At 49.0% G+C, this 27,993-nt stretch overlaps 1 pseudogene; it reads right to left on the bottom strand.

The window, feature by feature from the left end:
* Position 1: 1 nt before the first annotated feature.
* LOC132479632 (zinc finger protein 541-like) lies at positions 2-26,975 on the bottom strand (annotated as a pseudogene).
* Positions 26,976-27,993: the final 1,018 nt, after the last annotated feature.

Raw genomic sequence — 27,993 nt, 5'->3', positions numbered from 1 at the left:
GCTACAGTTCTGGCCGAGGAGACGTGAGGGGCGTTCTGTTGGGCGCTGCTACAAGCTTTCCTCACTTTTAAAAAGGGCAACAAGGAAGGGAGGGAGCTGCTCTCTGCCCTGCACCCTCCGAAGGTTTGGGTGCTCCGCGTACAAGAGGGGATTCTTGCTGCTGCTGCGGCAGCCGACTTGCAGACGCTGGCCACTGCTGGCAGGCCTTGACTTCACCGTGGAGCCACTGGCACCACCACGTGTCCTGAGAGCTTAAACCTACGCCGACTCCTCTGTTATTACGGCCCAAAGCATACGCACTATAGATATCTAAACTCACCTTTTTGCTGCTTTATCACTCCTACCTTCCCGCTCCTAAAATGTAAGCTCTGTGAGGGGAGGGGCCTGTCCCTCCATCACTATGTCCCCATCACGTGGACTGGGCATTGTCTGGCACAGCTACAGCAGGTGCTTGATGAATGCTGGCTGCATTCATGCATGAGGGTCCTCCAGGGCAGGGACTCAGTCACTGTGGCTTCTGGGAGCGGCAGGGGCTCAAAAGCCTTCGCTGGATCAACAGGCAGGGAAGCCAGAAGACAGCTTCTTAAGAAACAAATTTAATACTATATACAAGGGAAAACGTACAGAAACAACAAAGGAGACGCAACGGGGCTGGAGGTGCCCATCCCAACTAGCTGCCCACGCAGAGGGCCGATGCCAGCCCCTAGCTCGCCCTCCTCCTCCTACAGTTGGAAGGGCTCCACGGGCCACCTTGCCCTGGCGGTGGGATCCACGTGGTCCTGAAGCCGGTGCCACTTCATGTGGGCATTCCGACCCTTGATCTTGCCAAACACCCTGAGGAGGCACCAGAGGACACAGGGGTCAGAGCAGGGGGAGGCGGGTAGCCCTGAGGGGGGCACCCCAGAGGGCTGAGGGCAGGCAGTGTGGGAGCATCCAGGGAAAGGGCGGTACCTCTCACACTCCCGGCAGGGAAAGAAGCCCTGGCCCTTGCTGCTCCCCGGCAGCTCAGGGGTCCGCTTCGAGCCGGTGTTTGGGCTGGAGTTGGGGATGGACTCCCTCCTGTAACTCTCAGTAGTCCTCGGTAATTCGGGGGTTGGACGGTGGCTGGGTTTCCTCCGAGGGCTACGAGTGACCTGCACAGGGGGCAGAGGTGATGAAAGGGTGCTGACCGCCCCGCCGCCCTTCTAAGGGAGAAGCAGGTGTCCAGAGCGTCCAGACGTCGCGGGGTGCACCCCCCCACCGCCAGCCAGCTTGGATGGGCACCGGGCATCCAGATCCGTGCTGAACTCCTGAAGCCCTATCCCGAGACCCTCTACCTTCGCTTCTGTCCTGTCTGCTTCACCCAGCTCTCTCTTGACCCTCTTTTCCGGCACTGGGGCTCGGCCGCAGTCAAACTTGTTCATTTTCTTCTGCATGTAGTAGAACTCGACACACTGGGCTACTGTTTTTGTCTGGACCTAGTGGAGGAAGACAGAAACCGGCTAAGGACAGTGCCTCAGGAGTAGCAGTGAGTATGGCCTTGACGCCCTAAATCCCCTCCCCATGGGGCCAGCCGCCACTTTTTGAAAGCCCTCCTGAAACGTTTCTCCCCTACGGCTTGGTATGCTCCACTGCTACGGGGGACAGAGAATCACAAAGTCCTCCTGGGGATGAAGGAGTTCAGAGAGAAGCCACCAGAGTCAACACCATCTAAGCTCTGCACGCTCTGAGCAACAAGGCTGGCCCAAGAAGGCTTCTCTCCAGGAAAACGCACACACGGTACACACGAGGACGCTCACTGTGACATCATGTGGAGCCACATGTCTACCGACTGGGACTAATTAAACCAGAGTGTCCTTACGTGGTGGATACCTCATAGCCTTATGTGACAGCTAGGCAGAGCCCTCCAAAAAACTGAAGAGGAAGGAATACTTCCCAACTCAGTCCGTAAGTTCAACATTTCTCTGATACCAAAGCCAGACAAAGATATTACAAGGAAAGAAGCCTACAGACCAATGTCCCTCATGAACATAGATGAAAATTTTTAAACAAAACTTTAACGAACAGAATCCAACAATATATATATGTGTATATATATATACGTGTATATATGTGTGTATATATATATATATATATGTATATATGTATATATATATATAAAGGACAATATACCATGACTACGTGGAGCTCATCCCAGAAACGTGAGGTTGGTTTAACAATCGAAAATCAATGTAATTCATCATATTAAACTTAAAAAAGAGAAATCATATGAGCATCTTGATAGGTGCAGAAAAAGCATTTGATACAATCCAATGTCCATTCCTGATGGAAACTCTCAGCACAATAGGAATAGAAGGAACTTCTCTTCAACCTGATAAATGAGACCTACAAAATCCCTACAGCTAACGGTGGAGTGGTTTCCCCTCAAATATCATGAACAACACAAGGATTTCCACTCTCACCACTTCTACTCAATACTGTACTGGTGGTTCTAGAGTGCAAAAAGGCAAGAAAAAAAGTAAAGGCATCCAGGTTGGAAAGGAAGAAAGAAAAGTGTCTTTATTTGCAGATGATGTGACTGTCTATGTAGAAAATTCAGTGGAATCCACAAAAAAGTTACCAAAACTAGTAAGTTAGTTTGGCAACATTTCAGAACACAAGATCCATATAAAAAGCAATTTTATTTCTATACATACTAGCAACAAACCATTGGAAACCGAAATAAAAAAGAACTATATAACATCATAAAAAACACAAGTACTGGGCTTCCCTGGTGGCGCAGTGGTTGAGAGTCCGCCTGCCGATGCAAGGGACACGAGTTCGTGCAATGGTCCTGGAGGGATCCCACGTGCCATGGAGCGGTGGGGCCCGTGAGCCATGGCCGCTGGGACTGCGCGTCCGGAGCCTGTGCTCCGCGGCGGGAGAGGCCACAATGGTGAGAGGCCCGCATACCGCAAAAAAAAAAAAAAAAAAAAAAAAAAAACAGAAAAAAACCAAGCGCTTAGGAATAAATCTGACAAAAAGTATGCAACAACTGTACACTAAAAACTTCAAAACATTGCTGAAAAATTAAAGATTGAAATAGAGAGATACACCCTGTTCACGAGTCAGAAGACTCAATATTGTTAAGGTAACAACTCTCCCCAGTTGACGTAACGAGTCAAAAACAGTACCAATCAAGTTCCTAGCAGAAATTTTTATTTTGAAATTGTCAAGTTATTTCTAAAATTCATAGGGAATTAAAAAGGATGTAGAATACAAAAAATAACTTTGAAAAAGAATAACAAAGTTGAAGGACTAACATTTTCTAATTTCAAGACTTAGAATAAAGCTACAGTAATAAAGACAGTATGGGAATAGCTTAATAAAAGACAAACAGATCAATGGAACAGAATACAGGGTCCAGAAGTAGATGCATATATATATGGCCAACTGATATTTAACAAAGGTACAAAAGCAACTGAGTGGAGAAAGTATGGTCTTTCCAACAAAAGGTATTGGAATAAATATCCATATGCAAAAATGAACTCACCTCGCACCCCATACAAAAATAAACTTAAAATGGATCATAAATCTAGAAATAAAACCTAAAACTATAAAACCTCCAGAAGAAAACATAGGGGAAAATCTTTGTGACTTTGGGTTAGGCAAAGATTTCTTAGATACAACACGAAAAGCAGTCTATAAAAGAGAAACTAGTAAGTTAGGCTTAAGCAAAATTTACAACTTTTCTTCAAAAGACACTGTTAGAAGACTGACAAATGGCATATTGGGAGAAAATATTTCCAAAGCATATATCTGGATAAAGGACTGGTGTTCAGAACAAAATAAGAACTCCTACAGCTCAATAAAAACACAGACACTCCAATAAAAACAGAGGCAAAAGATATGAACAGACAGCTCACCAGAGAAGGTGCACAGAGAGCAAAAAAACACAAAGATGCTCAGCATCATTAGTCATTAGGAAAATGGAGTCAGATGCGACTGTACACTCATTACAATGGCTAAAATTAAAGAGACTTAGCATACCAAGTGTCGACGAGGGTGTGGAGCAACTGGACCTTTCATAACCTGCTGGTGGGAATGGGAAGTGGTAGAGCCACTTTGGAAAACAGTTTGGCAGTTTCTTAAAAAGTTAAACATACATCTACTATAAGTTACCCTCATTCCCCTCCTAGGTATTTATAATCCCAACTCCGTGTCCGCAAAAAAAAAAAAAAAAAAAAAAAAAACCCAGTACATGTCCGTACAAAGACTTGTATGTAAGTGTGCAGAGCAGCTTTATCTGTAGTCATCAGTAACTGGAAACCACCAACAGGTGGATGATTAAATGAACGGTGGTCCGTCCACACAGTGGTATACTCCTCAACAGTAAAGGGATGAACTATGGGTACACACGACAACATGGATGAATCTCAAAATCATTAGGTTGAGTGTAAGAAGCCAGACAAAGCAGATCACGTGCTGTATGATTATTCCATTTATATAAACCTCTAGAAAATGCAAACTAATTTAGAGTGACAGAAAGTAGACAAGAGTTGACTAGGGACCCGGGTGGCAGGAAGGAAGGGTTGCAAAGGGGCAGGAGGGAACTTTTGGGGGTGAAGGATACTCTCATTATCTCGATCATCGTGGTGGTCTTACAAGTGTATAACTATGTCAAAAACATTAAATCTCACACTTCGATTATGTGCAATTTTGTGTACATCAAGTTAAAAAAAAGAGCAAAATAATCAGCAGGATATTAAGTATATGATGTCATCCTTTTTTTTTTTTTTTTTTTTTTTCTTTTTGCGGTATGTGGGCCTCTCACTGTTGTGGCCTCTCCCGTTGCGGAGCACAGGCTCCGGATGCGCAGGCCCAGCGGCCATGGCTCACGGGCCCAGCCGCTCCGCGGCATATGGGATCCTCCCAGACCGGGGCACGAACCCGTATCCCCTGCATCGGCAGGCGGACTCTTAACCACTGCGCCACCAGGGAGGCCCGATGTCATCCTTTTTTGAGAAAGTGCATATAGGTGTGTAAAATCCGTATGGGCAATAAATACCTGTCAGGTTATCAAATCAGAAGTAGGATTGTGGGGAGGGGTCTGGAGGGCTTTATTTTGAACATGGGATTCATTTCTGTACCGTTTCAGGTTGTTCCAAGCAATGGCATTGTAGTTGTCAACTGTTCACAGCATGAGCAGAGTATCGCCCCTGAAAGGCCCTGCAGTTCTAGCGCCTCGGCCGTGTGAAGGAGCCTTGTCTACACCAGCCTGCCATGTTCGCCTTACCATCTTGTGTATCAAGTAGAAGTCCTTCTTGTAGGCACGGAACGCCTTCTTAAAGAGCCTCTTCTCCATGGAGGTCCAGATGTCCGAACCTATTGGAGAAACAGCCAAGAGGAGGAAGGATGTTTCTCCTTCTGGGACCACAGCCACGGCTGAAGTGCAGACTCCCCTCCTTTTTCAGGCCACCGAGCGCCACTTATATGCCAAGATTTCTGCTAAGCCCCTTACTTGCTTTATCTCACACAATCCTCACAAAAACCTTAGCAGGTAGGGGCGATTACCATCCCCACTTGACAGGTGCAGCAACTTGAGGCTTCCTCTGGTTAAGAGACTTGCCAAGGGCAGGCGTGGGCCCCTGGTTGCCTGACTCCAAGGCTGGAGTGCTCAACTGGGAAACCTGAGCCCACCCCAACCTGGCACCCCCCTTCTGGCCAGGAAGAGCCCACGAGGGAACCAGTGGAAAGGGGAAGGTTGGATCCAACTAGAGAACAGCACCCACTGAGTCCCCCAGAGAGGACGGGCCCTTCTGGGAGGGCAGGTGCAGGCCCCAAGAGAACTCCGGGAGGCACGTGCAGAGCTTGCCATGGAAAGTGACTGGCTCGCAGGGGCCTCAGCCAGGCCAAAACCACGCGGGCAGCCACGCTCGTTACCTGTGTAGTGATAGTTGGCGAGAGGGTGAGTCCGTGGCTTCTGGGGTCCTCTCAGTAACAGGGTCTCCAGGGCAACCTGGAACGAGAGGAGTGGTGGGCAACTCTCTGAGGGAGGGAAGGTGAGGTAGAGGCCCACCTTCATTCTTTCATCCAATCAGAAAATATGTGCAGCCCTCCCTAAAGCCACCCCTACCCCAGGGCGACTCAAAGTGTGGTCGGTCTGTGGACTGGCCACCAGCTGTGAACCACTTGGGACACATTGCCTACAGCACTAAGCGGACTGTTGAGTGCAGCTGACGTTACCTTTTTCATAGCAAGATTTACTTGATGACGAAACAGTGTGTGGACTTATTCTGGCACAAGCTCCTTATTTCTTCAGGGAGCAGCATTTGGAGTGGCACTGCCCCCGCCCTACCCCATGTTATGGTCCTCATAGCACTAATCATTATCTATCACTTGTAAAAAATGTATTTCATGTGTTCACTCTCCTAAAATGTAAGCCCTGCAAAGAGAGGGCATTTGTCTTGCTCAACAGCGTAACCCCGGTCAGGACTCGCTATGCAGTTTGCAGGACCCAGCGCAAAATGGAAACACGGGGCCCTGTGCTCAGAAACTATTAAGAATTTCAAGATGGTGGCAGCAGAGCATTAAACCAAGAATGGGCCCCTGAGCTGGCCCCAGCCTGATACCGTGACATCACCAGGTATCAGGAGGACCCAGTAAATGTGTGCTGATTACTCTGCTGAGCACCCACCACGTGCCAGCCACTGCCTCTCAGCTTGAGAAAAAGCACCATGTAGCCCTGACTCTTGGGTCTCCAACTCGGGTGACGTGACTTCCTCTCCCACTACACACAGTTGGACTTCTTCATTTTCTAAACTTCAGGATTGTGAGGAGGGTCCTTGGAGGAGGCAGAGGCATTTCTGTTGCATCTGAGGTTTGCATACACCATTTTTAATCCAAAAGTTAATGTTCAGTAAATAAACCAGATGAATGCAGGCCCTGAGTTGGTTCTGCTAGGCACCGCCTCCCCAGTGCCGCGCTGAGATGAGGTAACGCTGGAGGAACCCTGGTGCTCTGCTGTCACCCCAGAGCAATAACTGATTGAGCCCGTATGTGTGCATTTCCCCTACGTTCAAAAGGACACCACCAGTCCCAAAGCGACCAGGGAGAAGGGTGGGTGGCCAGCCTTTGGTTCTCGTGAGCTGCAAAGCCCCAAGTAGAAGGCACGTGTCTTGCGCCTAGAGCCCCTGGCCCTAAGAGACCAGGGAGCTTCCCACAGCTCCTCTGAGCCCCCGCCTCGCCTGCACCGCACCTGGATGTTGCCCTGGGCTTCATGCAGGCAGTGCAGAGCGAGCTCCAGGTTGGTGCCCCCGCCCGGCATCACGCTGGAGCAGGCCACGTTGCAGAGCTCGGTCACTGTTTCCAGCAGGCAGCCCGGCAGCGAGAAGGAGAGGAGACACAGAGGGTCAGCAAGTGCCAGAGAGGAAACCTCCCCAACAGCACAGATGGGGTGGGGGGCTCCTGTCACCATCTCCCTCACCTCTCTGTTACAAGCAGGCTGAGGGAAGGGAGCGACAAGGAGGATGGGCAGAAACCCTGCTCCTGGCACCTGCTCTGGATGGCCTGGCCAGCTACTGGGTGAGAGGAGAGGTGGGGCAAGGGACTGCAGCACAGCAAAGCAGTCCTGCGCTGAAGGCCAGCTCTGCCCACCCCACCCCCGCCTGGGGATCACTGCTTCTTGGTCAAGGTGAGAACTGGGAGGAGAAACCCCTTGGACATGGAGGAGGGCTCTCGGGAACCTGGCCCCAAAGTCTCAGTCACCCCTATCCTGCGTCTTCGGGTTGGTCATCACATCTCCCCATGGCTTCCAGACCAGAGTAGCTACATGCTCGTCACTTCCAGCCAGTGATCTGTCCTGGAGCTCTGGGATCTCAGCCTGAAACTGGCTCCCTATGTTGATGTGTCTGAAATGAGGCCACACACACGGACATAAAAGGCATAGGTGTGTGACCAAGATGGGAAATACAAGAGAGATGTGTGGTGAGCCCTGCTCAGCAGGGCTGTGGAACCCACCTTTTGGCCATCTCTCAGACACAGGGAGTGCTCATCAGCCCAGCAGACACGCCACTGGTATTCCAGAGACCTCTTGAGGGATACTTCCTTCCTTCCTCCAATTTGCTTTTTCGCCAGATTTCTGGCTTCAGGCGTTTGGGGTCTAGGACAGGGGAGGTATGTGCTGATACCTGGCATTCTTCTGTATCCAAGGGAACATCCAAGCTACAAAACAGTATCTCACTGCGCCATCACCAATTCTATCTAGAACCCCAGGGTGCTGGGCATTCTGTCTGCAGACATCCAACTATGGTATGTCTGGACAGAAGGAATATTGGGGAAACACCTGGAAAAATCCACCACTTCTCTCCTAGAGAGGTTCTGGGTCTAGACCTGACTTTCCCGTGATGAAGGCTCCCTTGGGAAAAACCGACACTGGAATGCAAGGAGGGTAAAAGCATCCCCACGTTGCAAGGACCCTCAGGTTCTAAGTCTGTTCCAACTCACGGTTCAGTGCTGATCTTGCTGTTGTCCTTCACCACACTGATGCCAAAAGAGCCGTCCATGTGATCTGGAAAACACCCAAAGAAGAGCCTCAAGGAGACTGGCTACAACTGACCCATGAGGCCCTTTTTGCCTGCCTTTCCAGAGCAGCTAAAAGCAGGCTCTTCAAGATTGCATGGTATACACACACTACTGTATATAAAATAGATCATCAACAAGGACCTACTGTATAGCACAGGGAACTATACTCAATGCTCTGTAATAACCTCTATGGGAAAAGAATCTAAAAAACAATAGATATGTGATTATGTATAACAAAATCACTTTGCTGTATACCTGAAACTAACACATTGTAAATCAACTCTAATCCAATATAAAATTGAAAATTGGAAAAAAAAGATTGCATGGTATGGAGTTTCCTCAAAAATTAAAAGTAGGACTACCATATCATGCAGCAAACCCACTTCTGGGTATTCATCCAAAAGAACTGCAGTCAAGACCTCAAAAAGATATCTCAACTCCCATGTTCACTCCAGCACCATTCATAATAGCCAAGATGTGGAAACAACCTAAATGTCCACTGACAGATGAGCACATAAAGGTAATGTGACATCAACATACAATGAAATACCATTTAGCCTTAAAAAGAAATTCTGCAATATGCAACAACATGGATGACCATTGAGGACATTATACTAAGTGACATAAGCCAGTCACAGAAAGAGAAATACTGCATGACTCCACTTATATAACGTATCTAAAGTAGTTGAATTCATATTGATAGAATCAAAGAGTGGAATAGGGGTTACCAGGGGTTGGGGCAGTGGGAAATGGGAGGTTACTAATCAATGGGCATAAAGTTTCAATTAATCAAGCTCTAGAAATCTGCTGTATAACATTGTACCTATAGTCAACAATACTGTATTGCACACTTAAATCTTTGTTAAAAGGGCAGATCACAGATTAACTGTTCACATCACAATAAAATAAAATAAAAAGATTGCATGGAAGTGGGATAAGACTTCTGAAAATGTAGAGTAAGGAACTCGGCAAAACAACAGATTTACTGACAAAAATCATTGAAAAAGGAAAAAAAAGAACAGTAAGCCAAAGTCTCTGCACGTTGTCCTAAAGGCATACAGCATTTTAAGAAATACTCATTCAAGAAAACCTACTAAATCTCGGGAAGAACAGTGAGAGTCTGTGGCACTGGAGCCATGGCCCACCCCCTTACCCACCTAGCCCCCAGCTCTTTGTAACGGAAGCTCTACCCAGGTAGGTGCAGCCAAGGAGATGGGGGCTGCTTCTTCCCCTGGCTCCCATGCTTAAAGAATTAAAGCAAGATAAAATAAAAATTTGTCATCAAAGAGAAAATGCCATCAAGAGATGGAAATTAGTTTTTAAAAAGATACAAATGTGGACTTCCCTGGCGGTCCAGTGGTTAAGACTCCACGCTTCCACTGCAGGGGGCATGGGTGTGATCCCTAGTAGAGGAAGTAAGATCCTGCATGCTGTGCGATGCAGCCAAAAAAAAGAAGAACCAAATGGAAATAGTTCAGGGGTTAAAAAAGTACAATAACCAAAATACGGCTCAACAGTAGATCTGAGCTGGCAGAAGAAACGATCAGCAAACCTGAAGATAGAACAATGGAGACTATGAAATCTGAAGAACAGAGAGAAAAAAATATAGGAAAGTGAAGAGAGCCTCAGAGAAATGTGAGATGTCATTACATGCAACAATATATATGTATTGGGAGTACCAGAAAGAAGGGAGAAAGGGACAGAATATTTAAAGTATTAATGGCTGAAAATTTCCCAACGTTGATGAAAAACAATATGTATATCCAGCAAACTCTACATACTCCAACAAAGATTAAACACAAAGAGCTCTACATCCAGACATAACATAGGCAAAATGTGGAAAGCAAAAATAAAGATAAGATCTTGAAAGCAAAAAGGGAAAAACAATTTGTTACATACAAGGGCACTACAGTAAAATTAACAGCTAACTTTTTAAGAGAAACGATGTAGGTTACAAGGCAGTGGGATAATATATTCAAATTACTGAAAGTAAAAGAGTGTCAACCAAGTATCTTATATTCAGCAAATTATCTTGCAAAAATGAAGGTAAAATAAAGACACTCCCAGATAAATAAAAACTGAGGATACCTGTTGCTGGCAGACCTGCCTTACAAGAAATATTAAAGGTGAAATATTATTCAGCCCGCAAAAAGGAACAAAGTACTGATACATACTGCAACTTGGATGAAACCTAAAAACATCATGCTAACTAAAAGAAGGCATTCATAAAGGACCACATACTGTATGATTCCACTCATATGAAATACGCAGAATAGCCACATCGATAGAGACAAAGTAGATTAGTCGTTACCCACGGCTGGGGATGGGGAGGATGGAAAGGAGGGACTGCTAATAAGTACAGGGCTTCTTTTGGGGATGATGAAAATTTCTGAAAACTGATGGTAGTGATGGTTGCACAGCTCTGTGAATATACTAAAAACCATTGAATTCTATACTTTAAAGGGATGAATTGTATGGTATGTGAATTATATATCCCTAATAAAAATAAATAGTAAAGAAAGTCCTTCAGATTGAAAGCAAATGACATCAGATGGTAACTTGAATCCAAACCAAAAAAAAAAAAAAAAAAAGCGAAGCGCTAGTAAATATGGGTAACTATAAAAATCACTAGGATTACATATTTCTTTTCTTTTTTTAATGGCCTTAAAAATAACTGCATAAAACAATATGTATTGTGGGCCTGTAACATATAGAAATATAATATATGTGACAGTAACTGCACAAGGAGCACAGCTGCATTGGAGTAAAGGAATATCACCTCAGACAGTAACTCAAATCCACAAGAATAAATGAAGAGATCAGAAATGGTAAATAAGAAGGTTAATATAACAACCTCTATAAATCATGCTTGCTTTCCTTTATCCTCTCAGTGTTTTTACACAAAATAAAATTATATAAAGCAATAAACATGACCAGTACGGTATTACTGGGTCTCTCACATATAACAGCAAAAGAGTTAGAAGGAATAGAGCTAGATAGGAGCAGTGTTTCTATATTTCACTGTTAATGAGTTATTACACATCCTAACAGATTCTGATAAGACATATATTTTAAGTCCTAGAGCATCCACTAAGAAATGAATAAGAAACATTGAAAAATTAATGGAATTAAAATGTCACACTAGAAAATACTCACTTAATACAAAAGAAAGCAGGAAAGGAGGAACAGAGGGAGAAAAAGACATGTAACGTATAGAAAATAAAAAGCAAAATGGCAGATGTAAATCCAACCATATCAATATAACATTAAACAAGAATGGATTAAACAAACCAATCAAAAGGCAGAGTTTGTAAGACTGGATAAAAAACACATGATCCACCTAATGGTGTCTAGAGGTAACATGCTTTATTTTCAAAGACACAAATAGGCTGAAAGTAAAAGAAGAGAAAAATATATACCAGGCAAACAACAACCAAAAAAGAGAATGGAGTGGCTATACTAATGTCAGGCACATTAGACTTTAAAACCAAAAATATGAGATAATGAGATAATGATAAAATTAGAGATAATGATAAAATTATTGTAATAATGACAAATGATGTCACAATCACATCCTAATGATAAAAGGTCAAGCCATGAGGAAGATGTGACAATTACAAACATATACACACCTACAAACAGACCCCCAAAATACACCAAGCAACAAACGACAGAACTGAAGGATGAAATAAACCATTAAAAAATAATAGTTGGAGATTTCAATACTTTCAACAGTGGATAGGGCAACTAGGCAGAAGATCAACAAGGAAATCGAAACTAACTAGACAAAACAGACAAAATACAGCATTCCACCAAACATCAGTAGAATACATTCTTCTCAAATTCACATGGAACATTCTTCAAGACAGACCGGATTCTAGCCCATATAACATGCCTCAATAAATTTTAAATTTTAAAATAAATTTAAGGGAATTCCCTGGCGGTCCAGTCATTAGGACTCCACGCTTCCGCTGCAGGGGGCATGGGTTCGACCCCTGGTGGGGGAACTAAGATCCTGCAAACCGCACAGCACAGCCAAAATAAATAAATTAATTAATTAAATTAATTAAATTGAAAAAGAAACAACGTATGTACTCTGACCAAAAGAGAATTAGATTACAAATCAATAAAAGGCAGCAATTTGGAAAATTCACAAATATGTGAAAATTAAGCAACACACTCTTTAACAGTCAGTGTATTAAACAGGAAGTGGAATGATAAATTAGAAAATACTTTAGCTGAATGAATATAAAAACACAACATAGGGCCTCCCTGGTGGCGCAGTGGTTGAGCGTCCGCCTGCCGATGCAGGGGATACGGGTTCGTGCCCCGGTCTGGAAGGATCCCATATGCCGCGGAGCGCTGGGCCCGTGAGCCGTGGCCGCTGGGCCTGAGCATACGGAGCCTGCGCATCCGGGGCCTGTGCTCCGCAACGGGGGAGGCCGCAACAGTGAGAGGCCCGCATACCACAAAAAGAAAAAAAAAAAAAAAAAAAAAAACATACTAAAACTTACAAAATGTAGCTAAAGCAATGTTCAGAAGGAAATCTATAGCTGTAAAATATCTGTATTAAAAAAGAAGAAACATCTCAAATCATTTATGGTCAACTGACTTTCCACAAAGGTAGCAAGACAGGGCTTCCCTGGTGGCGCAGTGGTTGAGAGTCTGCCTGCCGATGCAGGGGACATGGGTTCGTGCCCCGGTCTGGGAAGATCTCACATGCCGCGGAGCGGCTGGGCCCGTGAGCCATGGCTGCTGAGCCTGAGTATCCGGAGCCTGTGCTCCACAACGGGTGAGGCCACAAACAGTGAGAGGCCCACGTACCACAAAACAAACAAACAAACAAACACCTCACAATGAGCTACCGCTTCACACCCACTAGGATGGGTGTAATAAAAAAGACAGCTAAGAAGTGTGAGCAAGGATGTGGAGAAACTGCAACTTTCATACAATGCTGGTGGAAATTTAATATGACCCGGCCATTTTGCAAAGCAGTCTGGCAGTTCCTTAAATGGTTAGACATAGTTACCCTTTGACCCAGCAATTCCACTCTGAGTTATATACCCAAGAGAAATGAGGACTTATGTCCAACAAAAACTTACACATAAATGTTCTTAACAGCACTGTTTGCAACAGCCAAAGGACACAAACAACCCAAATGCTCGTCAACTGATGAATGGATAAATAAAATGTTGTCTATCCAGAGAATTCAATATCATTCATCCATAAAAAGAAATGAAGCACTGATGCATACTACAACATGAAACTTGACAACATTATTCTAAGTGAACAAACTAGACACAGAATGTCACGTATTTGATGATTCCAATTACATGAAATGTCCAGAATAGGGAGACCCGTAGAAAAAGTAGGTTGGTAGACTGGTGGTTGCCCAGGGCTGAGGAGTTGGGGGCTACAGGGCCTGTGTGTCACCGCTCGTGGATATAATCTTCTGGGGTGATGAAAATGCTCTAGAATTAGATTGTGGGATGGGTGTACAATCCTAAGAATACACTAAAAAATCACTGTACGCTTTAAATGGGTGATTCATATGGCATGTGAATTATACCTCAATAAAGCTGTTTAAACAATTACTCGAAAGGGCAGGCAGAAGGGTGCTTAGGCTAAATGGCGTCTATTTTCTTTCTGGCTACAAAGTCATAAGCACCTAGAAGGCTGCTGGTCCCAGATGGTCCTGGGATAGTTCTGAACAGCAACGGGACCCCCAGAGCAGACCCAGGCGTAGGCCAGAGAGAATGGCTGGACCAAATTCTACAGGGGGCGGGGGTCTGGCCCCCCGCAGGCCCATCATGGGGCGATCAAGCTCACTCACCAAGCATGGCGCTGATGAGCCTGTCGGGACGGGCCCGGGCAGATGTGGAACAGAGAGTGTTGAAATACAGCCCAGAGCCCTCCCGGATGGGGCTGAGCATCGGGGGCGGTGTGTAGGGAGGTCACTGGGACAGTCCCTTCAGGAGGTGGTCCATCAGGAACACGGGCGAGCGCAGGCAGCTCTGGCGGCATCCTCCCGGGCCCGGCTCCCCAGACATGGAGGGCGGAGGAGGGATGAGCAGTGCCTTGGGCCGTGGGAGCTTCTTCCGCTTCCTGTGTTGGCTGCTCTCCTTGCTGTCTCTCTCTTCCCCGTCCTTCTCCTGTCCCTGGAGAAGAAGAGACTTCAGAACCACGGGGGTCACCTGAGGCCACCGGCCCCAAAGCTCAGACCTCAAGATGGCCTGAGAGTGGGAAAGGGTACTGACCAGCCAAATGCACACCCAGCATGGCCATGCCCAGAGTCCTCAGCGCAGGAAGCCGGGCAGGGCCACCACGCCTGAGCCAGACTCCAGACCCTAAGCCGGGCGACATTTGACGCTGGGGCCTTCTCAGGCACCCACCCCCACCCCAAGGAGAGGCCCTCACTCAGACCATTTTGGAAACTCATATCCGTTGTTAAAGTGACTGGCACTTAAAGTGTGGGGGCCAGACGGATGCAACAGCATGACAAAAGGAAAACCTGTTGCCCTCAAAATGACAGCAGCTCCTGGGAGACAAACAGTGGGCTCCATGCACCCTGTACCCGAGTCCAGCATGGACTTCTCCAGGTGGGGTCTTCCAGCACAGGCTGAAGAGACGACGGCTTGAGCTTGCTACACTCTCTCTTACCTCCACGCAATCTCCCCTCCTCTCTGCCCATCTTACCCCTCCTCATCCTCCGGCTCTCAGCTGCAACGCCCCCTTCCTCAGGCAGGGTCTCTGGTGCCCTCGGGGCTCCCACAGCTCCCTCTCCCAGCCCGGCCCGTTCTGGGTCGTCAGTGTCCGGGGATGGGTCTATCTACTCCGCTGGGCTGGGAGCCCCAGGAGACGGGGGCAGGCCTGTTGTGGTCGCTGCAGTGTCCCCAGCCCTGCCCAGCACAGGGCCAGACACAAAGGAAGTTCACTGGAGGTTGAATGGATGAATGAACACGCAAATCAAGCTCTTCTGGAGTCAGGATTTGGGGGCTTTTCTCACAGCTCCCACTGGCAGCTGGAAAGCAGCTGGAAGGAAGTGCACCCACCTTGCTCCCCAGGGGATGGTTCGCTGGAGCCACTGGCACCGAAACAGGGACCACCAAAGGGGCGGCGGTCATGTTGTCCAAGGACTTCCTGCCTCCCGGGGAACTCTGCCTGTGCCCTTCTGGCCTCAGCACCTGTCTTTGTGGCTTGCAAAACTCCATGCCACACACCTACACACAGAGAAGAGCCAGCCCTTTAAGAGACACAGTACATAGGGAGCAAGGGGCCCCTCCAGAGCAGCACAGCCCTGACTCCCGGCCCCCAGCCAGGCTCCCTGCAGGAGGACGGCTCCATCCTGAGATGAATGGCAGCTTCGCGCCCCTTCACCTGCGGCTCCTGCTTCCCTCGAGGTGACGGCCACTGGTCGCTGTGAAAACACATGTGGCTGCTCAGCCCTCTCTCTGTATAAAACATCTGGCTGCAATTCTTGCAGACGTAAGTGCTCCTTGGCTCTGCCCAGTCTGTGGGACCACCACTGTGCTGGTTCCTGTGGGGAAGAAAGGGAGAATGGGACTCCGTCCCCAAACACTGATCCTCTGACAGACAGCTTTGTACGAACCCTAAAGAAATGGACATGATGCCCCCGATTCTCCGTGGCCTGGTGCTCACCCCTTCAGGAGTGAAGCATCCAGAGCTCGCTCACCCAGGGCCAGCACATCAAAGCCACCAGAGTTCTCCCGAGGGGCTTCGGAACTTACCAGCCACCCGCCATGTTCTCCTCCTTCATCGGGTGGGGGAGCTGGTAGATATTTCCACCCTGAAGACGAAAATACATCTGAGCCAACATATCAGAAATGAGATGCAAGAGTGAAAACTATAAGACTTGGAAGAAAACACAGGTATAATTCTTGGTGACCCTGGAGTAAGCAGTGGTTTCTTGGATGACTCCAAAACCAAACAAAAGACAGACGTATTGGACTTCATCAAAACTTACAACTTCTGTGCTTCAAAGGACATCATCAAGAAGTGAAAAGACAGAATAAGAGAAAAAAGTTGCAAATCATGTATCTCATAAGGGACTATGTATATTTCTGTATCAGTGATACATAATGAACTCTCACAGCTCAAAAATAAAATCACAACCCAACTTAAAAATGGGCAAAGGGTCTGAATAGACACTTACCCAAAGAGGATATACAAATGGCCATTAAAAGATGCTCAGGGGCCTCCCTGGTGGCGCAAGTGGTTGAGAGTCCGCCTGCCGATGCAGGGGATACGGATTCGTGCCCCGGTCTGGGAGGATCCCATATGCCGCGGAGCGGCTGGGCCCGTGAGCCATGGCCGCTGAGCCTGCGCGTCCGGAGCCTGTGCTCCGCAGCGGGGGAGGCCACAACAGTGAGAGGCCCGCATACCGAAAAAAAAAGAAAAAAAAAAAAAAGATGCTCAGGATTATTAGCCATCGGGGAAATGCAAATTAAACTATAATGAGATTATCATTTCCCACCCACTAAGGTGAACCAACTGGACAAGAACAAGTGTTGGTGAGGATGCAGAGAAACTGCAGGCCTCATACACTCTGGGTAGGGATATAAAACAGCACAGCTTTTTGGGAAAGTCTGGCACTTCCTCCAATAGAATTACCCTAGAGCCCAGCAATTCCCCTCCAAGGTATTTCCCAAGAGAAATGAAAACATATGTCTAAACAATAATCTGTACACAAATGTTCAGAGCACCGTTATCACAATGGCCAAGAAGGGAAAACAACCCAAATATCTATCATCTGATGAATGGATAAATAAAATATGGTGTTTCCATACAATGCACAAGTTACCAGCGATAAAAAGGAGTGAAGTTCTGACCCGTGCTACAGCACAGAGGAACTCTGAGAACATCAGGTTAAGTGAAAGAAGCAAAAGACACAAAAGGCCACGCAGCGTTAGGATTCCCGTCACATGAAGTGTCCAGAATAGGCAAATCCATGGAGACAGAAAGTAGATGCATGGTTGCCAGGGGCTGGGAGGGATGGAGAGATTGCGGGTGACAACCAACGGTGTGGGGTTTCTTTTTGCGGTGATGAAAGTGTATTGGCAAAGAGTGGCGATGCGAGCACGACCTCGTAAACAAACTAAAAACTACTGGATGGTGCACTTCAAGATGGCCAATTAGATGGCACGTGAATATTAAAGCTGTGGAAAAAAAAAAAAGAGGAGGAGGTAGCTGTGGTGCGACAGGAAGGATGCTGGACCTCGGAACATCACGAAGAGACGTGGCCAAGCTCTCTGCGCCCAGGACCTCGTGGGCACGATGTGGGAGGACCCAAGCTGCTCCAAAAGGGCGGACCAGTGCCAGGCCTGCAGTAGGGGCCAAGTCGGACTTGTGGACCTGTGATTCACAACCAGAATAGACACAGCATTTCACGTACAAATATCAAGGGTAAAGGAGCTCTGCCTTTACATTCTCTGAAGAAGTGAAGGAGGCAAATCCAAAAGGAAGTGAGAGGCAGAAAGAAAGCAAATAGAAAAAGCTTAGTGAAGAAACATGATGCAAAGTGTCTCTGACAACTCTAAAGCCCTGTTCTGTTGTGTGTGTGTGTGTTGCAGGGTGGAGGGTGATGGGAGGAACCATCCCTTCTCTGGAACTTCATTCGCCCCTCTGTAAACAAACTGCATCTGAGGATTTGCTGAGGTTAAATACAGTGCCTGGACAAGTCAGAAACACGGACACAGGTAAGGACGAGACTCTGCCCCCCGCATGGTCAGGTCCCGTGAGAGGGCCCTGGTACATGGATCCTGTTGAGTATCATCAGCTTGGACTTGGAGTCCCAGTGGGGATCCGCTGGAGGCCCGGCCAATGACGAGAAGGAGGCCATGGCTACCTGGCTTGGAGAAGCTGCACAGCAAATATCCATTTTCACTTTCTCCTTCCGGAAGTGCTGGACCCCGGAGTTGCCAGAGAAGAGCCTGTAGCCTCCGCCCCAGGAGCAGGCCGGGCCCTCTCCACCTTTTGTGGCCCCGGAAGCCGTGCCATTCTCAGCCTGGGCCTGCTTCCCTGGGAGGTGGGCTCTGGATGGCTCCTCCCCTCCTAACTGGGTCTGATGCAGGCCCCGAGGGAGAAGATGTCCCTAGGTCCAAGGTCCCTTTCGAGGATCGCAACTGCTTGGCCAGAGAGGAGATGTCTGGGTTTCCAGGAGGGTCCAGGGACGCCGCCGTGGGGGCAGGTGGAGCAGCAGCCACTTTTGGTCTTCCCTTTGGGTCCTGGCTCACGCTGCTGGGGGAGGGCTCTGTGGGTAAAGCGGGTGTGGATTTTCTCCTGCGGGCTAGGGATCCCTCTGGATCAGGGTTCACGGGGCCAGCATGGAGAGAGTCAACAGTGGGTGCCACAGGTGGGGGTTGCTGTGGCCACGGCCCCTGCAGTGACTTCAGGGCAACTTGCTTGCCGTCGGGTGTGGGAAGCTGGGAGGAGGCGGCGGCCACCTGGGTGTGGGAGAAGATCCGCTGGGACTTGGTGATCATCTGGAACACCTGCATCTGCTCGTGGCTCACCAGAGACTCCTGAGCCTTCAGGACCAGCTGCTGGAAGAGCGGTGTGGCATCCGACGGGAGGCCGCTGGACTTCTGGCCGTCCTGGGGGCCAGGCTCACCAGGGTTCTGCCACGAGGAGGAGTCGCAGTCGCACTTGCTCTTCTTGGAAGCCCAGGAGTCGTCTTCCCCGCTGGTGCTGACATATCTGGGGTCGCCCGAGGCCTCCCCCTGGGCCTTCAGGAGCGTGGGAGGGAAAGACGGCGTGTCCTCCAGACCGGTGCACTGGCTGGGTGAGGGCTCCCCAGCAGGGGAGTCGCTGCTGAGCCCGGGGCCCGGCTCGGAGCCCTCCCGGGACGGCACTGCAGAGGGCTTGTGGACGACAAACATACTGTTTCCTTTGCTCTTAGGGCAGCCCGACAGGTTTCAGAGCCACTGGAAACTGTGGCTTGATGGCTGGGAACTGGCGGGGACAGTCTGGCCATGGAACAGAGGCAGGCAGGCGGACAGGGAGCGCCCTCGGGCCAGCCCTCCAGGGATGATGGGGGCTGGAGCAGCGGCAGCTCCGGCTCGGCTGGGTCGGGGCCGCTGTTCTCCGCTGCCCGTGAGTGGACGGCTGTGAACACGTCCGTGCCTGGCTCCTTCCGTGGGGGCCGGGGATCCTCGGGAACACCTCAGTGCCCAGGGCTCCTGGGGCCGCCGGGGTGCTGGCTGGGCCGCAGGAGGAGGACCCTGATGAGGGCAGGGAGGAGGAACAGGCCGTGATCCTCCCTTCGCCGCTGTCTGAAGGCCCTCCCAGGGCTGGCCCGGGAGAAGGGATCTTCTGGCAGATGATGCTGCTCACGATACAGCGCAGGAGGTCTCGGTTGGACAAGAGGGAGATGGGGGATGGGGCTTCCGGGGGCACCAGGGACCACAGGCTCGCGGGTGCGGGCTGGCAGGTCACCTCGTGCACACGGGGTGAGTTCCCGCAGGGCTCCTCCTCCGGAGGGGCCTCCTTGAGGATGCACAGGCCGTGCTGGACCTCGTAGTGCTGGCGCACGGAGCGGTAGTCGCTGCAGCTCTTGCTGCAGCCCTGCTCAATGCACACAAAGGGCTTGGACTTCTGGTGGGTGAGCGTGTGCCCAGTCCTGGAATCACATGAGGAGAAAGTTAGTGGGTGTCTCGGCGTGGGTCACCCACTGCAGGAACCCAGGCGTGTCCCCAGGGGGCAGCAGCATCGCAACTCGGAAACTGTGCTCAGACCCTATGAGGAAAGACCCCTGCTACGGCCAAAGCCCTCTGGAAGGGGGAGCTCTTGCCCTCACCCCTAAGCAAACCCCTAATCTGAGATTAAAAACATCAGTGGGAGTCAAGTCAGAGTTCCCCAAAGTGGGTTCCTAAGGAACACCAGGCTCCAGAGTTGCTCCCTGAGGACTTGGGCTCAGCTGGCAAATAAGTTTGGGAAAAACACTCTTTACTTCTTGGAGGTTCCTAGGAGCAAACTGAAAAGCCACAGAGCAGATAAAGAGAGATCTGTTGAACTTTCCATGTCTCTCAAACTTATTTGCCCACAAAACCATGTTTTTAAAATAGACCCTTTTAGCATCCCCGAGAAGCAGAGAACCAGAGTTCTGAGAACAAACTTAAGGAAACGCTAACTTGGGGATGATCCTTCCTTGAACAAAGGAGTCTTTGCCTTCCCACAGGAGTCCTCTAGACAGCGACCTGGGAGCCCCACAGCAACAACAACAAAAAGCCAAATGCACCTATAATTTCTGCAAATATAAAAGAATGCAAGTATGTATTATATTTACATCATACTTATACCTGCATTAATATATTATAAATATAAACAAATGGGTAAATCACCCTCTGGGTTCCCAACAATCCTACTCCGGATGGTTCTAATCAATTGGACCCAGTAAATAACGAAACCCTTTCCCAAACGTGGACCCTTGGCCTCCATCTGAGGGAAGCAGCAGAGAGGGCATCCGGAGACCCACTTTCTAGCCCTAACTGTTACCAGCTTGTGACAGGAGTAAATCATTTCCCATCCTTAATGGCGAGAGGGGAGAGGATACAATGAAAGCGGGATTCATCGAAGCCTCAGTAAAGGCTGGGCGAGCTGTAAACATGCAAGGGATCGTCCTCTCCCACTTACGAGTCTCTCAGTTTGAAAGTCTGTCTCTTCTCCCTCGGCAGCAAGAAAAGCTTATCATTTCTAAGACATGAAGAACAAACGGAATTCTGCTCCTCTTACACTGAGCTTGCTTTTTAAAGTCAAATTTTGAAAAAAAAATCGAGTTAATAAAAGGGGGAATTGAAACAGGAAAAAAGAGAGTGAACACTGCATTGCCATGTTCTAGAAACAGGCATTTCAGAACCCCTCACGCCCTGGTGTTATCCCAACATATATTCCTCATGGAGTGCATATCTGTTCTGCTCAGACACCTACCAGGGACTCTGAAACTTTCTCTACGCAGTTAGCCCAACTCCCTCCATGACAAAATTGCCTCTGGAGTGTGTTTTTAAAGCACATGGGTCCTGTCTGCAAATCGCAGCGGCGCTCTCCTCACTGGAGTGAATCTGGAGGCTGGGGAGGGCGGGCTGTCCGGGGCAGTGTAGGCCCTGCCCCCCGCCCCCACCAAACACTGGCCGTGGGAGGAGCACAGGTCGCACACACCTGGGACACCCGACGGTGCGGGGCGGTGCAGGTGGATGGGAGGGGATGCAAAAGAACCGGGAACACGCCCAGCCCCCAGCAGCCCCCTGAACAGACATCCCGACCAGACTCCTACATACAGGTGGTCCTGACGCTTAAAGGCCTTGCTGCAGATTTTGCACACGTGTCTCCTCTCCTGGCTGTGCGTCAGGTAGTGCTTGCTGAGAGGACTGGCACTGCTGAACACCTTCCCGCAGAGGCTGCGGTCCAGGAGTGGGTTCTGAGGGGACCTGTGCTGCCGCTTTCCTCTCCTTGTGCTCCCAGACGTGGCCCTGCCTCCTTCGTTAGCCTCTTTGGGCACCTTGAGCACGCCTAGCCCCAGGTCTAGACAGAGGGAGAAAGCACAGGTTATGACATCCGGGGACATCGGAGCCCGGGCCGAAGCACTCTACCACCCTCAGACCAACTTCAGCAGCTGAGTCCAACTCAGGGAGTTGGCCGAGAACCCCAACTTCAGCAGCTTCACTCGCAGAGAAGACCAGGCTTAGCACCAGGTGAGGGGGAGAAGGGACCCTGGTCAAGCCACACCTCCAGGGCGGCACCCAATCTTGAAGCCACACTTGGGGGGTAAGGGAGGGGACAGCAACAGTCTGAGAGCTTCCAGGACAGAGTGACTCGACAGGCAGGACTTCATGACGGTAACATCAACAGCACACTTGCAAGTGCAATCCAGAAATGCACAATGCAAAATCTTAGAAAAGTTTAAGTCCTTTCTCCCAGCCAATTCCACTCTGGTTTTTTAATTAAGGAAATTAAGGCCGATCTGTACAAATTAACGGAGATCTTGCAGTGAACTGCAAGCGAGTTAACTGCAGCATTGTTTTTCCTGGTGAAATGTGAGAAACCACCTAATAACTGACACGAGGGCAGGTGGGTGACTGCATTCTGGTCTCAATGGTCTATGGCGCAGGCATTTCAGATACAACTGTAGGAAAACATCCGATGACGTGAAAGGATGTTCATGCCATACCACTAAGTGCTGTGCCACTAACAAGAGGATTGCTGAAAAACGGAATGATCTAGTCTTTAGAAGGGACAAATAAATTTGAATAGAAACAAACAGAATGGGATTGATTGGTAGGATCATGGATCAACTTAATTTTCCTTTTCCTGTCTATCTGAATTTTCCATGTTTATGTACTTCTTGGGTAAATGATAAAAGGTATTTCCACGAATCACCTCATCAGAGGAACAGGTGAAGAGGCTGGGAATGTCCATGTGGGAGAGGGAGATGTCTTCAAGTAGCTGAAGGGCCAGGATGTGGAGGAGGGAGCACACTGCTTCTGTCTTGCTACAAGGGGCAGAGCTAGATTTGATGAATAAAAGGTAAAGAGAGGGACTTCCCTGGTGGCGCAGTGATTAAGAATCCGCCTGCCAATGCAAGGGACATGGGGTCCGGCCCTGGTCCAGGAAGATCCCACATGCTGCGGAGCAGCAAAGCCCATGCGCCACAACTACTGAGCCTGCGCTCTAGAGCCCACGAGCCACAACTACTGAAGCCCACGCACCCAGAGCCCGTGCTCCGCAACAAGAGAAGCCACCTCAATGACAAGCCCGTGAACCGCAACGAAAAGTAGCCCCCGCTTGCTGCAACTAGGGAAAGCCCACATGCAGCAACGAAGACCCAATGCAGCCAAAAATAAATAAATAAATTTATATAAAAAAGATGTGTAAAAAAAAAGTATAGGGAAGCTGATTTGAAATCACTAGAGACGTAAGGACAGTGGATACAAGACCTAAGAACTCTGCAGGCTTGCTGCTGTGTTCCTAGCTCCCGGGATTCCCATTCCTATACTCATAGGCACACAGTAACTGTTGGATGAATGAATCATGGAAGATTTTTCTACCCCTTAAGATGGATTAGACTGCCTCACATGATAGCAAGTTTAAAAACTGCCCTTCATCTAGGATGCAGCAGAGGCTGGACCCAAGAATCCAACAGGTCAGGGCGTGCATACTGCACTAAAGGACCCCAAATGCTAATTCTCTGTGGCTGAGATGTAGCTTGAGAGACACAGCAGAAAGAACCTCGACTCTCATCCCAACTCTGTCTCTGGCCATTTGTCACTTAACCTGTCTGGTCTACACCTTCTTCATATGAAAAGCTGCTGTGTTGAGTGGTCGAATGATTCTAACAGTTTAAATGAGGGAAAACAGGACTCCCATGTGGGAAAGTCCTTGCCTTGATAACTTACTTTTTTTTTTTTTTTTTTGTGGTACGCGGGCCTCTCACTGTTGTGGCCTCTCCCGCCGCGGAGCACAGGCTCCGGACGTGCAGGCCCAGCGGCCATGGCCCACAGGCCCAGCCGCTCCGCGGCATATGGGACCTTCCCGGCCCGGGGCACGAACCCGTATCCTGCTGGAAGATCCTAAAAGGAAACAAATCTGGGTCCCCTAAAGGGAGGGGGTCTCTTCAGAAGGAAAGGAGATTTTAGCACCAGGGGCCTAGAAAGCAGAGGGCGAATGCAAGGCCGACATGCAGAAAGTGCGGAGGTCGCGTAGGGCCCGCGGCATGAGCTGGGGAGCTGTGAGGGGGCAGTTGGGACCTCGGGGGCGGGGCGGGATAGGAAAGAAAAGTCGGCCCGGGCCTCTAAGGAGAGTCTTCTCCAAGGGGCAAGGGGCTGCGGGGATGCAGAAGGTGCGTGACGCGGTGCGAGGGGCACCCGCCGCGCCTGCTGCGCCCCTCGAAAGGGAGATTGGGCCCCCCTGAAGAAGAAATATAAACGAATTCGATTTTAAAAGGGGAGAGGGGTTGAAGAATGAGGAAGGGGCGGGAAAGGACGGGGTAGGGAGGAAGGGGAGGGGGGCAGGGGCAGGGGCAGCAGCAACCGGGTTTTACCTGACCCTGGGGTCTCGCGGGCCGGGCCTCGTGCCTTGCGGGCCTGCCGGCAGCCGCCGCCTCCCCTGCGCCGCCCGCCGGCCGGCCAGCCTGCCGGCCGGGCGCGCACGCGCAGCCGGGCCCGCTCCTGCGGCTGTCCGCTCACCCACAGCGCAGGCGCGCGTGCGTGGCCGCTGGCCGCCTCGCAGCGCCCGAGCTTCCGGCGCGTGTCGCCCGGCCGCGCATGCTCTGAGGCTATTAGGCCGCCGCCGAGGGGCGGGGCCACGCGGGGGGCGGGTCTTGGCGTGGTCAGGTGACCAGTGGCGGGCGGGAAAGGAGGCGGTTGGTCGCCATTTTGGAAGGAGGGCGGTTGAAGGCGGGAGAGTGTGAAGGGGCAGCGGGAAAGGAGCTGCGGGGGGAGGGGCCGGCACCCCACGACCCACACACCGAGGCCGAGAGTCGGGCAGCTCCGGCCATTGTTCCTTGAGAGCGTCGTTCGGACGCAGCATGGGGAGCTGCGGCTCCCCGCGGGCCGCTCTGAGCTGCAGCCTCCCGCGATGCAGGGGAGGGGGTTGAGAGTAGGGGCCGCCCTCGCATTGTCGTGGGGCCTAGCGAGGCAGTCCCCCGTGCTCCCGAGGGGCCACCGAGGCCTTCCTGGCCGTGGGTTGGGAAGATGTGGGGCTGCAGAAGCACAAAGCGGGACGCGATCTGCTCCGCCTTTCTTTAAGCAAACCCTGAACCACCTGTGGGTCCGGCTATGTCCTGAGCTGTGCCGCCGGACAGAAGGAAACCGGGAAGAGCAATGGCCCGGGGTGGAAGGTGGGGGCGTGCTGATCGGCCAAGAAGTCTGAACCGTGGAACGACTTAGAAGGGGAGTTCATTCCTTAGAAATTGCGCCCTGAAAACCTATGGAGACAGCAGATTTGTGGTTGCCTGGGGGCGGGAATGGGTATCGACTAGTAAACAAACTCGAGGGGATCTGATTGGGGTGATGGACATATTCTGAAAGTGGGTTGTAGCAATGGCCGCACAACGTGGTGACTTTACTAAAAATCCTTGTATTTTACACTTCAAATGGGTGACTTTCATGTAACTTCTATCCCAATAAAGTTTTGATGTTTTAAAAAATTGATCCCTGGGGTAGGTAGAGCAGAGAGGAGAGGAAAAGGACTGGCATTCCACTTTTGGATTCCTTCATTCAACAAATATTGTTTATGGAGTTTCCGTTTTGTTCTGAAATACCGCAGTATACGAGTCAAACATCCCTGCTCTGGTTTATGTTCTAGAGCAACGCTGTCTGGTAGAAATAGAATACAAGCCCCAAGTGCCAGTCACAAAGTTTTACATTTCCTGGTAGGCATATTTTTTAAAGGTTAAAAAAAAGTGAAATTAACTTTAATAATACAATTTAACCCTAAATGTTATTTCAACAGGTAATCAATACAAAAATTTTTAATGAGATAATTTACTTTGGGGGCGACTTTACAATCTGGTGCATATTTTACATTTACAGGACATCTCAGTTCAGACCAGCCACATTTCAAAGGCTCCATAGCCCAATGCAGCTAACGGCTTTGGTACTGAAGAGCAAGCATACCTTTAGTGGGGGACAGGCAAATACATTTAGAATGCAATGTGCTTATCCTTTTTGAAAAATGTAAGGAAAGAAGGTAGAGACTGTCCGAGGATTCTATTTTATATAGGTCAATAAACGCCTCTCTGACAAAGTTACACTGAGCAGAGACTGGAAAGCCATGAGGAAGGGAGCTATAAAAATATCTGGGGGAGGAGCAAGTGCAAAGGCCCTGAGGCAGGAAGAGGTGGGATCCATTTGAACAGCAGTGACCAGCGTGGTTAGAACGATGTGAGTAAAGGAAAGCGTAAACTAGGGGCATATTATGTAGGGCCTTGCAGGTTATGCAAAGACAGGGATTAAAAACCTGCCTTCGTTTTAGGAGGGATTCTTCATTTATATAGCAAACACTAAAAAATACTGAGTTTCAGCAGTGTGATCTCTTGGTGGAAGAAATGAGGACCCTGGCCAATGGGTAGATGCGAGTTTAAAGAACAGGACTTAAGCTCCTGAAGGAAACTGACATTTTCCTGTCCTTTGACAAACATTGATCACTTTAGGGACAGAGACAAGATCCTTGCAACACATAACACAAAGAAGTAGCATTCAGAAATTGTTTTAGAAGACTACAAGTTAATGCGACAGCCCAATGAACAAATAAAAGATATGAAGAGGCACTTCCTACAAGAGGAAACATAGGAAAAGGGGCCTAATTGTAGCAAGATTTTAATGCAAATTAAAACCACAGATATTAGGTCACACCCACCAGTTTGGCACATTTTTACATTTTTTCTATCACGCAGAGCAAGGGGAACTCACAGTACTGGTCATGGGTAAACTTGGTACAATCACAGTGGAGTACAAATTGAAGATATTGAATAAAATGAAAGATGTGATGTGTCCCATGCCCCAGCAATCCAGGGATTGACGGTAGAGAAACTTGCTCATGTGCACTAGGAGATGTGCACAAGAATATTAGTCATAAGCAGCAAGGTTTGTAATAAAAACAAACAAAAAAACCAACTTGGATTGGACGATTCTGGAACAGAAAAAGGACATTAGTGGAAAAACTAGTGAAATCTTAAAGACTGAAATTCAATGCAGGGGACACGGGTTTGAGCCCTGGTCTGGGAGGATCCCACATGCCGCGGAGCAACTAAGCCCGTGTGCCACAACTACTGAGCCTGCGCTCTAGAGCCCGCGAGCCACAACTACTGAGCCCACGTGCCACAACTACTGAGCCCACGTGCCACAACTACTGAAGCCCACGCACCTAGAGACTGGGCTCTGCAACAAGAGAAGCCACTGAAATGAGAAGCCTGCGCGCCGCAACCAAGAGTAGCCCCCGCTCGCTACAGCTAGAGAAAAGTCCGCGTGCAGCGACGAAGACTCAACGCAGGCAAACAAGAAAAAAAAAATTAAATTATTGATGAAAGTTAAACTAAAATTCGGTAGTCACATTAAACTTAAATGTTAGTGATTAGATTATATACTTTTTTACTAAATTTTGATTAAAATGTAGTAAATAAAAGTAAACAGTGAATTAAAATTAAATTTTAAATTATAAAATTACACTTTCCGTAGATGATGTTTTACAATTTTAATTCTACAATGAAAGGAATTCATGCAACATGTGTGTGGAGGTACCAAACGCAGGGCCTGGTGCATGGGAGATGCTCTGATGGGCGAGTTTCGAGGTAGGACGTGAGCTCAGGCTTAGAAGCTGGGGATGCTAACCTCTTGCCAGAGACCACACGCCATGGTGGAAGGAGCATGAGCTCTGAATCAAATATTTATCAGAAGCAGCAGCATCCCTGCCATGTGCCAGGCACTGTTTGAAGCCCTTTAC

The sequence above is a fragment of the Mesoplodon densirostris genome, chromosome 19 (genome assembly GCF_025265405.1).
Source record: "Mesoplodon densirostris isolate mMesDen1 chromosome 19, mMesDen1 primary haplotype, whole genome shotgun sequence".
Taxonomy (NCBI): domain Eukaryota; kingdom Metazoa; phylum Chordata; class Mammalia; order Artiodactyla; family Ziphiidae; genus Mesoplodon; species Mesoplodon densirostris.
This window is presented reverse-complemented; position numbering and strand designations above follow the sequence as displayed.